This window comes from Pelobates fuscus, chromosome 3 (genome assembly GCF_036172605.1).
Source record: "Pelobates fuscus isolate aPelFus1 chromosome 3, aPelFus1.pri, whole genome shotgun sequence".
NCBI lineage: Eukaryota > Metazoa > Chordata > Amphibia > Anura > Pelobatidae > Pelobates > Pelobates fuscus.
In genome coordinates, this window is record NC_086319.1 from 165,642,590 (window position 1) to 165,657,768 (window position 15,179).

Sequence of the window (15,179 nt, forward strand, 5' to 3'; positions counted from 1 at the left end):
GCATAAGCCTGCCACAATGTCAATGTACCTCATTCTGTGAGACTTAAAATTGCTGTTTAGTGAAAAAGTAAGTGTGATGGATATTGTATGTTGTATAAATTGGTCCCAGAAGCACCCTATAATAATAATAATCAATAAAAAAAAATATATATATTTATATATATATATATATTCTCAAAAAATAAATAGAAACAAATTATATACCTGTGTAATTTCGTTCTAACTGTATTTTGATATATATATATATATATATATATATATATATATATATATAAATATAAATTCTACATATATTTATGTAATATTTTTACATAATTAAGTCATTTTGTTAATTACAATTTGAGGGACACAAATATTAGTGTTTAAAAACAGTACAACTTATCATAACTATGATCTCATTAGTAAAAGTGCCTTTTGTGTGTGAAAAATGCAAAAAAAAAACACTTTCACTGACGATATCATTGCTGTGATACGGTTTACTGTTCAGAACTTGTACAATTGCCTCAGTCCTTAAGGGGTTAACATTATCTCCTGCACCTACAATCTGCATCCCTATGCGTTGCGCTGATACAGTAATTGCATCAGAGTGACTGGCTAATATTTTAATCACCAGAGCATGCTCTCCCTGTTCCCTCTTTGGCTACAATTGTAACAAGTAATATTTTCAGTATCTTCAAAACTTGCTAATTGTGTCATGAACTCTACAAATAGTACATTTCCATCGCCTTGTGTAATATGAATGGCAAATGGCTTAATTGTTCAGACAAACCTTTCAGAATTCGCCAAAATCAACCTAGCAGTCTGCGAGGATCTCAGAATGATCCACAAGATAGAACATGGGAAGTGAATACCGTATATACTCCAGTATAAGCCGAGTTTTTTGGCATTTTTTGTGCTGAAAAACCCCAACTCGTCTTATACTCGAGTCAATGTCTGTATTATGGCAATTTACATTGCCATAATACAGACAAGGGGCTGTGGGGGCTGGCAGAGAGCATTTACTTACCTCTCCTGCAGCTCCTGTCAGCTCCCTTCTCCTCCGATCCGGTCAGCTCCCCTGTCAGCTCCCTTCTCCTCCGGTCTGGTCAGCTCCCCTGTCAGCTCCCCTCTCCTCCGGTCCAGTCAGCTCCCCTGTCAGCTCACAGTGTAAGGCTCGCGAGAGCCGCGGGGTCAGAGCGTTGCCGCGAGACTTACGCTGTGAGCTGACAGGGAAGCTGACCAGACCGGCGTGGAGGAGGAGGGAGCTGACAGGAGCTGCAGGAAAGGTAAGTAATCGCTCTCTGCCAGCCCCCCCCCCCCCCTCCTACACAGCCCGTCCACTGGACCACCAGGGAATGAGAGCCCCCCTCCTTGGCCAGCTAACAAGCAGGGAGGGGGGACGAAAAAAATATAAATACAAATTAAATAAAATAATATTAAAAAAATAATAATAAAATAAAAAATAATAATGTAACAAAAAAAATATTAAAATAATAATTAAAAAAATAATAATAATAAAAATGCCCACCCCCCACCAAGGCTCTGCAACACATACACAAACACACCCTGCATCACACACACTCACACTGCATTCATATTCACACACTGCATTCATACACACACACACTGCATTCATACACACACTGCATTCATAAACACACACACTGCATTCATACACACACACACTGCACTCATACATACATACACACACACTGCATTCACTATATACATACATATATTCAATTAATATAATTTTTTTAGGATCTAATTTTATTTAGAAATTTACCAGTAGCTGCTGCATTTCCCACCCTAGTCTTATACTCGAGTCAATAAGTTTTCCCATTTTTTTTCGGTAAAATTAGGGGCCTCGGCTTATATTGGGGTTGGCTTATACTCGAGTATATACGGTAATTCTAATTTTATTCTAATTTTGTAGAAAAATGGTTAACATGTCATAAAAAATATGTGTAGACCTCATAAGTGGCAGGCATTTCAAAACCTTTAAGCACCAAAAAATGCAATTCTAGAAAAATAAAGAAAAACTGCACCTGGCAGAAGGCAGGAGGGAAACAAAACTGTGAAAAAACGTACAGCAACTCTGTTTCGCACCTGTCCTGACACTTTATTCACGTTTCTCATGCATTTCTTAATGCTGCAATGTCTGTCCCACTTTAACATTGTCTGTTACACTTTTGTTTATGCATTTCCTCATTATATAAATTCACTATTCTAGGCTTTCCCTTGCCTGCATGATATTTTTTAAATATTTTCTTGCTCACAAGCTTCCTCATTCTTACATGTGACTTCATCATTCATATCATCTGGCTCATTTAGGTTTGACTTTCATAAGGTTCAGCATCGTCATGTGTGCTAAGAACTTTGTTTACTATACTTTGCAGTTGTTCTTTTCCCTTCTGGCACTATAATCTGTTGGATTCTGAGGGTAGTATATCCAGACAAGTGCACACAATAATGGAGGAACACACCAAGCACATGTTTAGCGCTTCACTGCTCCACACTTAACAGGGTAAGAAGCGCGGTAATAACTTTTTTGTACCATAGACAAAGGAGCAAATTGAGGTACCTTAGTATTCCATCACCAACAGCACCCACCATCTATCACCCATTCAACACTACAAGTTACCTTTCCCAGTTTCCTGACAATGGATTTTCTGATTGACAAGCCCAGTAGTTGTTTGTTTATGAGCAGCTCTCTGCCATCCTTTTCTCCTGAGCCTCTGAAACTCAAGCTAAGCTGCGATTCCGGCCCTCAATGTCTCCTATGATCAGGATACACATCCTTTGTACTGGATGCAGATATCTTCAGACTGGCCACCTAAGCAATGAGGAGTGTTTGCTAATAACTTGGCTTATTGTTTACCCTGGATTTTTCAAAACTGAGTTTTTGGCATCAGGTACCATTATGCTGAATGCCATTTTCTGTTTCATTATCTTTCCACTAATGAGGGCAACTTTTGTCCTGGACATATTATACAATAAAACAATAATTGCCTTGTAAACATCTCGTTGGCCCTACACTTGGTCGTTGTCACAAAACACAAAGTCTGCAACAACTTCCACCTTCCACTACTTACTCAATCTTGTTAGCCACTAGAACTCCAAGTTAAGAATGTAACGCTTATGTATCAATAAATTATTCACCTTTTGGAATTGTTAAGAGCAGGATTTCACTGTCAAATCAACAGGTAGTAGAATATAAAAAATAATCATACATAGTGTAGGTCACACTTATACACCAATTAATGTTTAAATAATATGCGCACTCACAAACAGAGAGCTATAAACCCAGCTCTGGTGTGGATAATTTCTGGGTCCGTACAGGCGACCCACCCCTACTGGTGATGTAAATTGGAGGTCTGTAAAACAGTAAAAGTACACCCAATTGCGCAGTATTGTTTAAAAAATATTTTTCGATATATAATGCACTTATCCCAAGTGGGTACTCACAAGTGTGGAGTCAGGATATACTGACTCACTTTTGCAGCATTGTGCAGATTTGGGACTGCACTCCCTGTTGGATAGAATGATGCTGGGAACCAGGATCCGTAAAAACAAATTAATTTAATAGTACAATGCAATACATAAAATAAAATAGCTTCAATGAGCTAAAAAAAAAAAAAAGTCCAGAACGCGTTTCGCCACTGCAAGCGTGGCTTCTTCAAACCGGGTATAATTGATAAATGTCCTGGAGTTCCCTGTACAAGTTTAAATAACCGAAAACGGCGGGCAAACAGTTCGTGCACATTAATCGTCACACACGTCGGTACCACCCACAGGTATGACGTGTGCGGTCCATGCTCTTTTCCATATCGGGTATCGCTGAGGAGCCGAGAGGGTTAAGTCCTTTCTTCTCTTCTCGGCTATGTTCATTTCTCCGTGTAGTGGGCTGCATGTGTATAGAATCCAATTCAGCAGTAAATTCGTTGAGAGCTCGTCGTTCTTTAGTGCAGTGTAATCTGTTACTTAATGTCCGCATATATTTAATTATCATAAGATAATATCCGCACATAAAACAGAGAATAAAACAAAGAAGGCAATATCAATGATCTTATCATTGCAGATATGTAGTTTATTCTGATCTATAACGTTGTATCTCATGAATTATAATTCGTAATATTTGAATGTTTAGCAGCTATACTAATTGATAACAGAGGTATTGTCATTTTGATTTTTTTATTATTATATTTCATAAGCGCTGGTTCCATTATACACTCTATTGCATCATTTAGCCTTTTTCCTTCTAAATCTTAGGTAACCTAGCAGCTAAATACACATAATGTCACTATTTGACAAAAGGAAGAATACTCCTATTAATATGGAGCAGGAATTAGCTAATTGGTCGAACAAAAATAGCAACAAACCACCGATTACCAAATCCAAAATTAGTAATGAATTAGAAAGACTATTAGAAAAAGAATTAAAAATTAAATGGGAGATAGCTACTATAGAGAAGTATATTCAGGAGAAGATTACCCCAAGGGGATTGAGATACTTTAAGACACCGACTTTTGACAGAGATAACAACCAATTTATGGAAGAATGGAATGAAATGTTAGAGGGCTTTTCGTTCACTAGTATGCACTTAATTGTTAAAAGAAGGAAATAAAATTTAAGAGTTGGATATAGAGATAAATAGATGTCAAGATGTACTATTAACCCTGAAACCTACCTGCGAACATTCTCACTAGATTGATACCAAAATCTAGATTTTGTCACCTGATGTTACAGCGTATACATAATGTTTAGCGTTTTGGAGACCTCCAGCATTTAAAGGGTGTTTAGTACACTACCAGTTTAAGTGGGCTGAATGTCAGGAATATGAGGATCTGCTTTTAAAAATGGCTTATCTCTGCCTTGAGTAGCACAGTACCTAGCTAACCTGTATAAACCGGGGCAACACATTTAACTAAATGTCTCTTACGTCTACCCCCTTGCTAGCAGTTGTTATGTTTAACATATTTAGTGAAGTACACGTGTTTATTATTTAGAGAAAGCAAACCCCCACTGTGATATACACGTCTAGCCTAGTCTTCACTATTACTCACTACTAGTGAATCATAGCCTGCTGCTCTACTAACTACAAATCACAATAGGATGTGTTTGATATAAACTAGCTTATCTGCCCACTATGTTCAAGCATGCTATTCCTATTACTTAAACATACCAATTGTGCAAGTACTTAAAGCATGTATCCAGTAAAAAGCGAACAGAATATAGTGCCTACATGTAGCCTTATCTATGTACCTATGTTATCAAAAATGTGCATCGCCTAGTGAATACCCTCTATGGTTTAAACTTGTTAATATAACATAAAATGAGGTTGACAATCCTAGGAGATTTCTGTAATCTGTCACGATGACCCTAACCTGTACAACTCTTGCAAGTCTCCCTCTCTTTTTTCTGTACCACCATAATCACATGCCTATATAAAATAAAGAATTAAAAAAAAAAAAGATGTACTATTAAACTCCTCGAATGAGGAGCAATTTGAGGACATTACCTCTCATATAGAAAGAAATTTGGATAAACTAGAAGCATAGGTTATAGGAGTTAAAAAGAGCAAATATCTCAGGGATACTCAAGACTATGAACTGAAACAAGTCAGGTCTTTTTCAAAGTATGCACAGAAAAACAGGATGAATATAAGAGATAAACAGGTTACTCCTATGAGACCAAGGTCTAATTATAATGTAGAGGCGATTAATGAAAGACATATCGATAAAACATATAAGGACAACTACTATAAACCAAATTATCAAACCAAATAGAAGATATCATCATAATGAAGTAAGGGAGAGGTGGAGACCAAGATTTCATTCTACTAGAGATAATCAGAATCAAACATATTTAGGAAGAGAGGAAATCAATTTTACAAACAGGGGATATTTTCAGAATCAGAGGGAACAGAGGCCGCACAGACAGTATCAGGACAACAAAGAAAAAATCCCTACATACAATAGATATGAAACCCTGTCAGATCATAAGGAAGAAGAGGTTTTTCGGCAACCCAAAGACCGACACAAGGTAGATCAGGAACTGGATATTCCAACGAATTCCAGAAAAAGAAGGGTCCCAGATTTAGAGGGACTAGGGGAGGAAAACGAATACAGATCAAAAAGGAAGGATCTAAATCTACAGAATTAACAAAAGGCATTTTTAATTTAAGCGATAAAACCCTGGATAATCACCACAAGTCAGTGTTAAATAAAGGGTTAAAATTTGCTCCCAGTGTAGGATTAAACCATTTTGATATGTACATAGATCTGAACCGTTTTAAACGTAGTTTATGCCTAAAAAAATTCTTTCTTGGTAACCCACTAAATAGAGAACAATCGAACCAAGGTGTGAAACCAGAAGATCGAGTTGAATCTAAACATACTTCTCTGAAAAATAAATCCTCCTTTTACCCTAAACAAATGATATCAGATGAAATAATATCATTTGAAACTATGGTCATGACAGAAATTAATAAAATAGTCCCTAAAGATCAGTTTAAACATAATCTTACAATATTGGGGAAAAAGGCACTGAAAGACCTGCAAACAGATACAAATTTAGTCATAAAACCGGCAGACAAGGGAGGGGGAATAGTGCTCATGTCAAAACAGTTCTATAACACAGAAGCTGAAAATATTTTAAAAGACCCCAATACATATCAGCAATTAAGAACGAATCCAAGTGATAATATACATGCTTTATTTTTAACATTTTTTTGAAAAAGGTTTTAGTGATAATATTTTAAGTTTTAAAGAATTTCAGTTTTTAAACATTAAATTTCCCAAAATTCCAGTATTTTACTTCTTACCTAAAGTTCACAAAGATGTAAAAAAAAAAAACTCCAGGAAGACCTATCATAGCAGGTATAGATTCTATTTTGAGCAGACTATCTCAATATATCGATGTTCAGCTGCAACCTCTAGTTTTGAAAACTAGATCCTATATTAAGGATACTATTTCAGTCTTACAGATTTTAGAAGATATATGCCTTGGGATAGTGACTGCATTTTAGTTACATGTGATGTGGCGGCACTCTACAGTAACATCCCCCATTCCTATGGATGTAGAGCAGCGAAACATTTTTTAACTGAATCAAAGGAATTTAAACAAGAACAAATTGAATTTATAGTGGAAGGAATAAAATTGATTTAAAATAATAATTTCTTTTGGTATAACGATACCTTCTTTTTACAGATCAATGGGACGGCCATGGGGACCAAGTTCACCCCCAGCTATGCCAATTTGTTCATGTCATTCTGGGAAAACTAATTTGTTTATGAGGGACATGTCGTTATATTGACGATATTCTTTTAATTTGGAAGGGAGAGGAGAGTGATCTTGTTTCCTTCTTAGAGTTTTAAAACAATAATAATTGGGGTATTAAACTAAGCAGCAATTGGAGTAAGGAAATAGTTACATTTTTAGATCTAGATATTTTTATTGAAGAGGGAAGAATTAAGACCAAAAATCATTTTAAACCAGTGGATTGTAACAGCTTTATTGAGAACATAAGCTGCCACCATTCTCCATGGTTGGAAAACGCTCCTAAGGGGCAATTTCTCAGAATCAGGTGTAACTGTAGTGATCTAGCAACCTATGATGAACAATCATCACGTATAAAAACAGATTTTGTCACTAAGGGTTATAATGTGGGGAAATTAGAGAAATCAAGAAATGAAATAAGAAATAAAGAAAGGAACTATTAGTATATAAAACAAAAACTACTACCAATACGCAAGATATCCCTTTTATCTGCAATTATAATAATAACAACTACCAAATAAGCCGAATCATTAAAAAATACTGGCCAATCCTATTACAGGATCCAGCTCTGAAGCAAATCCTCCCTGTGAAACCCAGGATGATTTATAGGGGTGCAAAGAATCTGAGAAACACTTTAGTACGAAGCTCCCTAAAAGAGCGTAACCACCCTTCTACCATATTTAACAACGAGAAAGGTTTTTATGGCTGTGGTCAATGCTCAGCCTGTAAAAAGTCAGGATGCACGCGAAGAGTGATAAAAGACATAGAATTGAATAAAGACAATAAAATTCAAATTAAACAATTTATAACCTGCTACACTAAGAATGTGATATTTCTTCTAATTTGTCCATGCGGATTAAAATACGTGGGGAGAACAACAAGACCCCTACACACTAGAATTAGGGAACACATATACAAAATTCAAATAGGTTTTGAGCAGCATAGTGCCTCCAGCCACTTTAAATTGTGCCATAATAAAAAAACAGAGGGTTTAATGTTTGTAGGGATAAATAAAGTGAATACGAATTGGAGAGGTGGAGATTTTATAAGAGATTTGGGAAAACGTGAGATGGAATGGATCTATAAATTAAATACACTGATCCCACACGGTCTTAATGCAGATTTTGAGTTGTGCCATTTTTTATGATTTTATCCTTTTTTTAAGACTATCCTCTTCTCCCCACCCCTCTCCTCTATTTCTTCTCTCCTTTCCTTTTTTTTTTCTTGTTCTTTTCTAATATACAATTTTTACATATCAGAATATGTTTATGGTGTGTGTGTATATATATATATATATATATATATATATATTAGAGTGTGATTATTCACCTATCAGAGCTGTCACTGTTAAAGGGAAATAGTTAGAATCTTTTAAAATAATACATTGTTAGGGTCGCCTGCAGTTTCTCCTACACACTAGAAAATAGATATTTTAGTATAATATTTTGGAATTAATGGGGGGGGGGGAGGGAGGGGAAGGATACATAACCTTGAAATAATAATAAATCAATCATCTAAATAGATGACTAAGTATAAATATTAAGAATAGTGGAAATAAGCAAGAGTTCACATAATGTATAACAATGTATGTGAAATAGAAATATAAGTTTATAGATACATAATATCTGAACAGAAAGTCTAATTCATCAGGGCTTAATACACATAAATACTATCTGGATCTAAAAAAAAATTTCTTTATATAGCATTAATCATAAAATTGAGGGGACCATTAGATAAGAAGTGATGACTAATTAATAGTTTGTTTTATCCATTCACTTTTTAGATTAATTATAAGACTGATATCAATTATGGATAAAAAGGGTGAAATTAACTTTTGTTTTATTATGGTTTTATTTGGATTTGATTGATTAATTTTAGTGGATTCTATAAAAATGAATTGTTCGTTTAAAATTGGAATTAACAATATTTACTGATGTGTTGTTTTTACGAATTATAATTCATGAGATACAACGTTATAGATCAGAATAAACTACATATCTGCAATGATAAGATCATTGATATTGCCTTCTTTGTTTTATTCTCTGTTTTATGTGCGGATATTATCTTATGATAATTAAATATATGCGGACATTAAGTAACAGATTACACTGCACTAAAGAACGACGAGCTCTCAACGAATTTACTGCTGAATTGGATTCTATACACATGCAGCCCACTACACGGAGAAATGAACATAGCCGAGAAGAGAAGAAAGGACTTAACCCTCTCGGCTCCTCAGCGATACCCGATATGGAAAAGAGGCATGGACCGCACACGTCGTACCTGTGGGTGGTACCGACGTGTGTGTGACGATTAATGTGCACGAACTGTTTGCCCGCCGTTTTCGGTTATTTAAACTTGTACAGGGAACTCCAGGACATTCATCAATTATACCCGGTTTGAAGAAGCCACGCTTGCAGTGGCGAAACGCGTTCTGGACTTTTTTTTTTTTTTTTAGCTCATTGAAGCTATTTTATTTTATGTATTGCATTGTGCTATTAAATTAATTGGTTTTTACGGATCCTGGTTCCCAGCATCATTCTATCCAACAGGGAGTGCAGTCCCAAATCTGCACAACGCTGCAAAAGTGAGTCAGTATATCCTTACTCCACACTTGTGAGTACCCACTTGGGATAAGTGCATTATATATCGAAAAATATTTTTTAAACAATACTGCGCAATTGGGTGTACTTTTACTGTTTTACAGACCTCCAATTTACATCACCAGTAGGGGTGGGTCGCCTGTACGGATCCAGAAATTATCCACACCAGAGCTGGGTTTATAGCTCTCTGTTTGTGAGTGCGCATATTATTTAAACATTAATTGGTGTATAAGTGTGACCTACACTATGTATGATTATTTTTTATATTCTACTACCTGTTGATTTGACAGTGAAATCCTACTCTTAAGAATTCCAAAAGGTGAATAATTTATTGATACATAAGCGCTACATTCTTAACTTGTTGTTACTTTGTACATGTATTGAAAGGAATTATTTGAATGTTTAGCAGCTATACTAATTGATAACAGAGGTATTGTCATTTTGATTTTTTTATTATTATATTTCATAAGCGCTGGTTCCATTATACACTCTATTGCATCATTTAGCCACTAGAACTGGTTGAGCACCTAAAAATACTTCTTTGTATCAAAAGTCAACTCTATTTTGAGTTTTAACTGAACAATTTTAACTACATACATAAGGTATATACTAGTAAACTTTTTCTTTTCTTTTTTCTCCACTTTATTATTATTTTTACCTTGCAAAGTTCTCAACTACAATTTACTTCAAATAGTGTTCGAGTACATCATCTACTAAACAGTGCATTAATGTAGGTTATTATGCACCCTAGCCTCACATACCTGAGAAGCTCCTTCTCATGTGGTTGTGTAGTGCAGATCATGCCAATAGATAGTCCATGTGCTAATCATGAGGCAGCAGCTCTTTGATGCCAGCAGAGCACTGGTGCTTCTGGTCGGCCCTGTGGGACTTCATCAGACTGGCCCCTCAGAGTCGAGTGCCAGCCCCTTCTCCTCCCTTGCTGCACCTCTGAGGTTCAGAGGTCATGCGTTTCTGGGGCTGGAGCTGGAGGTAGTGCACCCCTACCCTATTCAAACGTTACCTGTAATTTTGAAACACAGAAATAAATTTTTTCTTACCTAACCATTTAAAAAAATTAAATTAAAAAAATAAAATTAAAGAGTGATGGCGGGAGCTTGGACCTCAGCTAGCCACCTGCCCTGACGTTAAGAAGGCATTTGCCTGCGCATTTGGGGGCAGCATTTTTTGCCGCCCCCTGGTAAGTGCAGCCCAAGGCAATTGCCTTGTTTGCCTCACGACAAATACAGCACTGAGCTTTATAAGATAGATCATATACTATGCCTTGCTTGGCATACATTTAGACAAAGGCTTTTTTAAAATGCTACAATTTTACACATCTGAGTATCCCTTGCCATGTAAAGGGATACTCTTAAGCATCAAAACTACTTGAGCTTAATGAAGCAGTTTTGGTGTATAGCAGTTTTGGTGTATAGATCATGCCACTGCTGCCTTTAGGAGTTATATCACTATTTCTGTTTTTATTTATGCAGTCGTAGCCGCACCTCTCCTTCAGGGCTCGAGTCCTGCATGAACGCACGGGAACAACGTTCCTGCGCTTTTTCCACAGCAGGAAGGCTGTTCCCGTTAGTCCTGCAGGACCTGCCCTTTGGAGTAAAGCATTGTGCAAGGAGGCTTACCTCAACTCCTGATATCCCAATTGTGGCAACTTAGAGCCTCCCTGCTGAACGACGTTGCAAATACATGCATCCTCCACTTCTTTACATGGTGGCGCGACATAGGAGAAGGCACAAGGAACCAACGCAGCGGTAGGTTGTACTTCATCCTCCACCACATGCTTGCTACTCAACCCACCTGAGGATGAACTGGCACCGGAGCAGGGGGGCAAGCGAGGGAGCTCCGCTCTACATCCGCTCTCTTCCTGTATAGTGCCCTTGTGCGCCCTGCAGTGGTGCCTGGGAGCTGGAATTTGACATCATATTCCGGCTCCCAAGACCTGAACAGGGCACGTGAGGGAGTTCTACAGGAAGAGAGTGGATGTAGAGTGAAACTCCCTCAGAAGAGCGCAGCGCCAGTCCACTGGACCCCAGGATCCACTACAGTTCTTCAGAAGGTAGGGAGACTGGGTGGAGTGTGCGTTTTCTCTAAGCCCCACTCCCCCCAATATTGTTCCTTGCTCCCTAACCATCAAAAATACTGCCACTGCCCCCAATACGGTCCCTATCCCCCCACAATACTGCTCCTGCCCCATAATATTGTCCCTACCCCCCCAAAATACTGCCCCTGTCCCACAACACTGTCCCTATCCCCCACAATACTGTCCTTAACCCCCACCATACTGCCCCTGCCCCCACACAATGTTCCTCTAACTTACATCAATACTGCACTAACCACCACACAATACTGCCCCTGCCCACAATACTGTTCCTATCCACCCCCACTAAGCCCCAATCCCCCACAATACTGTTCCCATCTCCTCACTAATGCCCTAATCCCCCGAAACACTTCCACTCTCTCACCACACTTAAGAATCAATCCGTCACAATACAGCCCCTGTGCCCATCAAAATAAAGCCCCAATCCCCCACCATACTGCCCCTATTCCCCCACTCTTAAGCTGCTAATGCCCCTGTCCCACACAATACTAAAATATATATGCGTCCAATTTTTTTTTTTTGGGGGGGGGGGGGGGGGGGGGACTTTAATCACACACAGGAGGCTCCGGCAGGTGTCATTGCATCCTAACTACAATGGGCTTTAACGCATTTAAGATGTAATTACACGTCCTGCAGATTTGGTGATAAATTCTGTGATCCAGTAACTACATTGCTTATTCTCAAGACTTTTGTTGTCTACTATGGAAATTATAATCCGACATGTTGGAAGCAATTTCCTGTTGTATGATCACTGATTATGTTATCATATAGATTTTTGTCACAAATTATATTTGTAAGTAATATAGTTATTGTGTCCTTTATTGAATTATAAATTAGGTAGAACTACAAGAATTTGGGATCAGAGATAAAATAGTAGGTATCTCTTTTATTTAAAATTGTGGGCGTAATTCTATGATTATCTCCATATTAATATGTTTAATAACATTTTTCATAATTTCCATAAAATATTTATTTATTTATATTTTGTTCCACAATTATCCCTACAGTGGAGGCTTAAACCCCTGCTCACAACCACAGAGTCCCAGGTATCAATGGACCCAAGGCTTCGATTTGTCTGCTGGGGCCATTTTTAGATAAGCTGTTTGAAGCGCTGCAAGCCTGATAAATAAATATATATATTTTTTTACTATTACTTTATTTGTCTGATTCTGTGTGACAATCCTTATACCTTTCAAATCATTTCATAGTATTTGAGAAAACTAATTATAACTACAGAATCCAGTTCCAGGCAAGATTTCATGAACACTCTAAAAACCATAATTCATAAGCACTACTTTTGATTATGGTGCCCTGGGCAACTGTAAATTGTTTAACAACTTACTAAAGGTCCATGAAGCCCTGGTCTCAAATTCCAGAAGAGACGAAAGCCCCTGCACAGAGCTTCTGTTAGCTTCAATGAGCAAAGTCCTGCAGTGCCTGGTCAGCTCATTGTCAGCAGAGAGCTTCCAGGTGACCGGCACTCAATGAACCGCAGGTATGTTGTCAAACCATCTACAAACTGTTTGACAACTTACCATGGGTGGATGTCAGGGCACTCCTGGCACTATTACCACTACAGCCCATTGGTTATGGTGCTTTGGGTTTTTCTTTAATGTCTAGCTGTTGCATTTTTTTACTCGCTGCCTATTGGATGACACTTGTCATCCATAAAATATATGATTTTCTTATGATGCCTTTCTTAAGATAATTTACTGATTTGAAGAGTAGAAACAAGATCAGATCTGCAAATTCTGTTGTATTTTTTGTTTTGTTTTTACTTTGTGGTGAAAGAGGTGAGCATGGAATTGTATGACCAGGCTATTAAAACCCCTGCATGGGATGGAAATGTGAAAAATCATAGGGGGTTAATATGAGCTGCAGCACACTAGAAATTGTGGATTTAAAAATTGTGGATTTTCTCTGCCATATGAAAAACTTGTTTATCCAGTTACCGCACATTTACCACAAATCAGGTGATTAGATGAGCAAGGAGGCTGAAATGTCACATGGTCAATAACTTGCAAGTGCTTTGGCTGCAAGTAAAGCAATAAACATAAGCAAGACCATGAGTCACTAAATGGTGATCAAACACGGGATTTTCCTATAAATTGATGTGGAACCAGACAATGAGATTTCATATAGATTTCTGGAGATATGTCACATGAGATCTCCTAAAAGGTTGACCGTTCCTCCTTATACTTTATAAATAACCTGTTCTATTCAGTACAATCTGAGATTTGTTTATTTTATGACATAAGATCAGTGCAGAACTCTGGGATCCTAACAAGTAACTTGGTTAAAAGGCAACTTGGGGAGATAATAGTACTCTATAAATTTATTTCGCAAGAATGGGGAGAATATGTTCAACAGTTTCTGGGTATGTGCTGGCATCCAACAATTCTAGATGAATGCCTGTAGTCTAAGTAATCCAATGCCTTTCATTTGGATAGGCAGATCCCACAAAGAACAAAACATGAAAATATATTTTACAGAAATAGAGTATTTTTTTAAAAATAATTTATTGGATAGTAGACTTTGTGCAACATTTGAATACACCCACTAGTACAGGGGTCAATCTGTTACAGGTGCCAAACCATTTATTTTATAGATTGTATGACTTCTGGTGTGTGGATACCTTCTTCTTCCTTCCTTTTTTTTTTTTATTTTTTTTTTATAACCTTACAGCCCATCCCTACTGGGGGAAATTGCAACAGGTGTATCTTGCACCAATTTGCCAAATGTACTAAGAAAGGTATTTACTACACAATGACTACTAGAACGTGTCCATAAAATCCAGCTCCAAAATAGATTTCCTCGTGTAGTGAATGTATAGACCACTTTGGATAATTTATTATAGGTATGTACAGCACTGGCCCTGTAAATCTAACCAGACACTGGACACTGTATATTGCAATGAATATAGAAGAGTTCCTTCTGACTTTTCACTGCTATGAACGTGTGCTATAAATAATGTTAATACTCTTTTGATCCCCAAGCTGCTCTGAAAGTCTCCTTCGATGGTAGAATGTCTCTGTCCAGAATACGTCGATATGTCACATGTTCAACAGAACTGGTTACCATTAGCATCTCCATTCTTGAGTATATGACAAATTATTTAGATTTTAATACAAGTTGCTTTTATAAAGGTACATACGTGATTAAAGAAGGTCTTAATACTAACGTCATTTGTTTTTGTCAACCCT

General features: G+C 37.3%; 1 protein-coding gene across 2 annotated transcripts in view; it reads left to right on the top strand.

Annotated features, from left to right (window-relative positions):
* BCL2L14 (BCL2 like 14) overlaps nucleotides 1-15,179 on the top strand; it is a 48,916-nt gene that overhangs the window by 17,863 nt on the left and 15,874 nt on the right. The gene's annotated exons all lie outside the window — the stretch shown is intronic.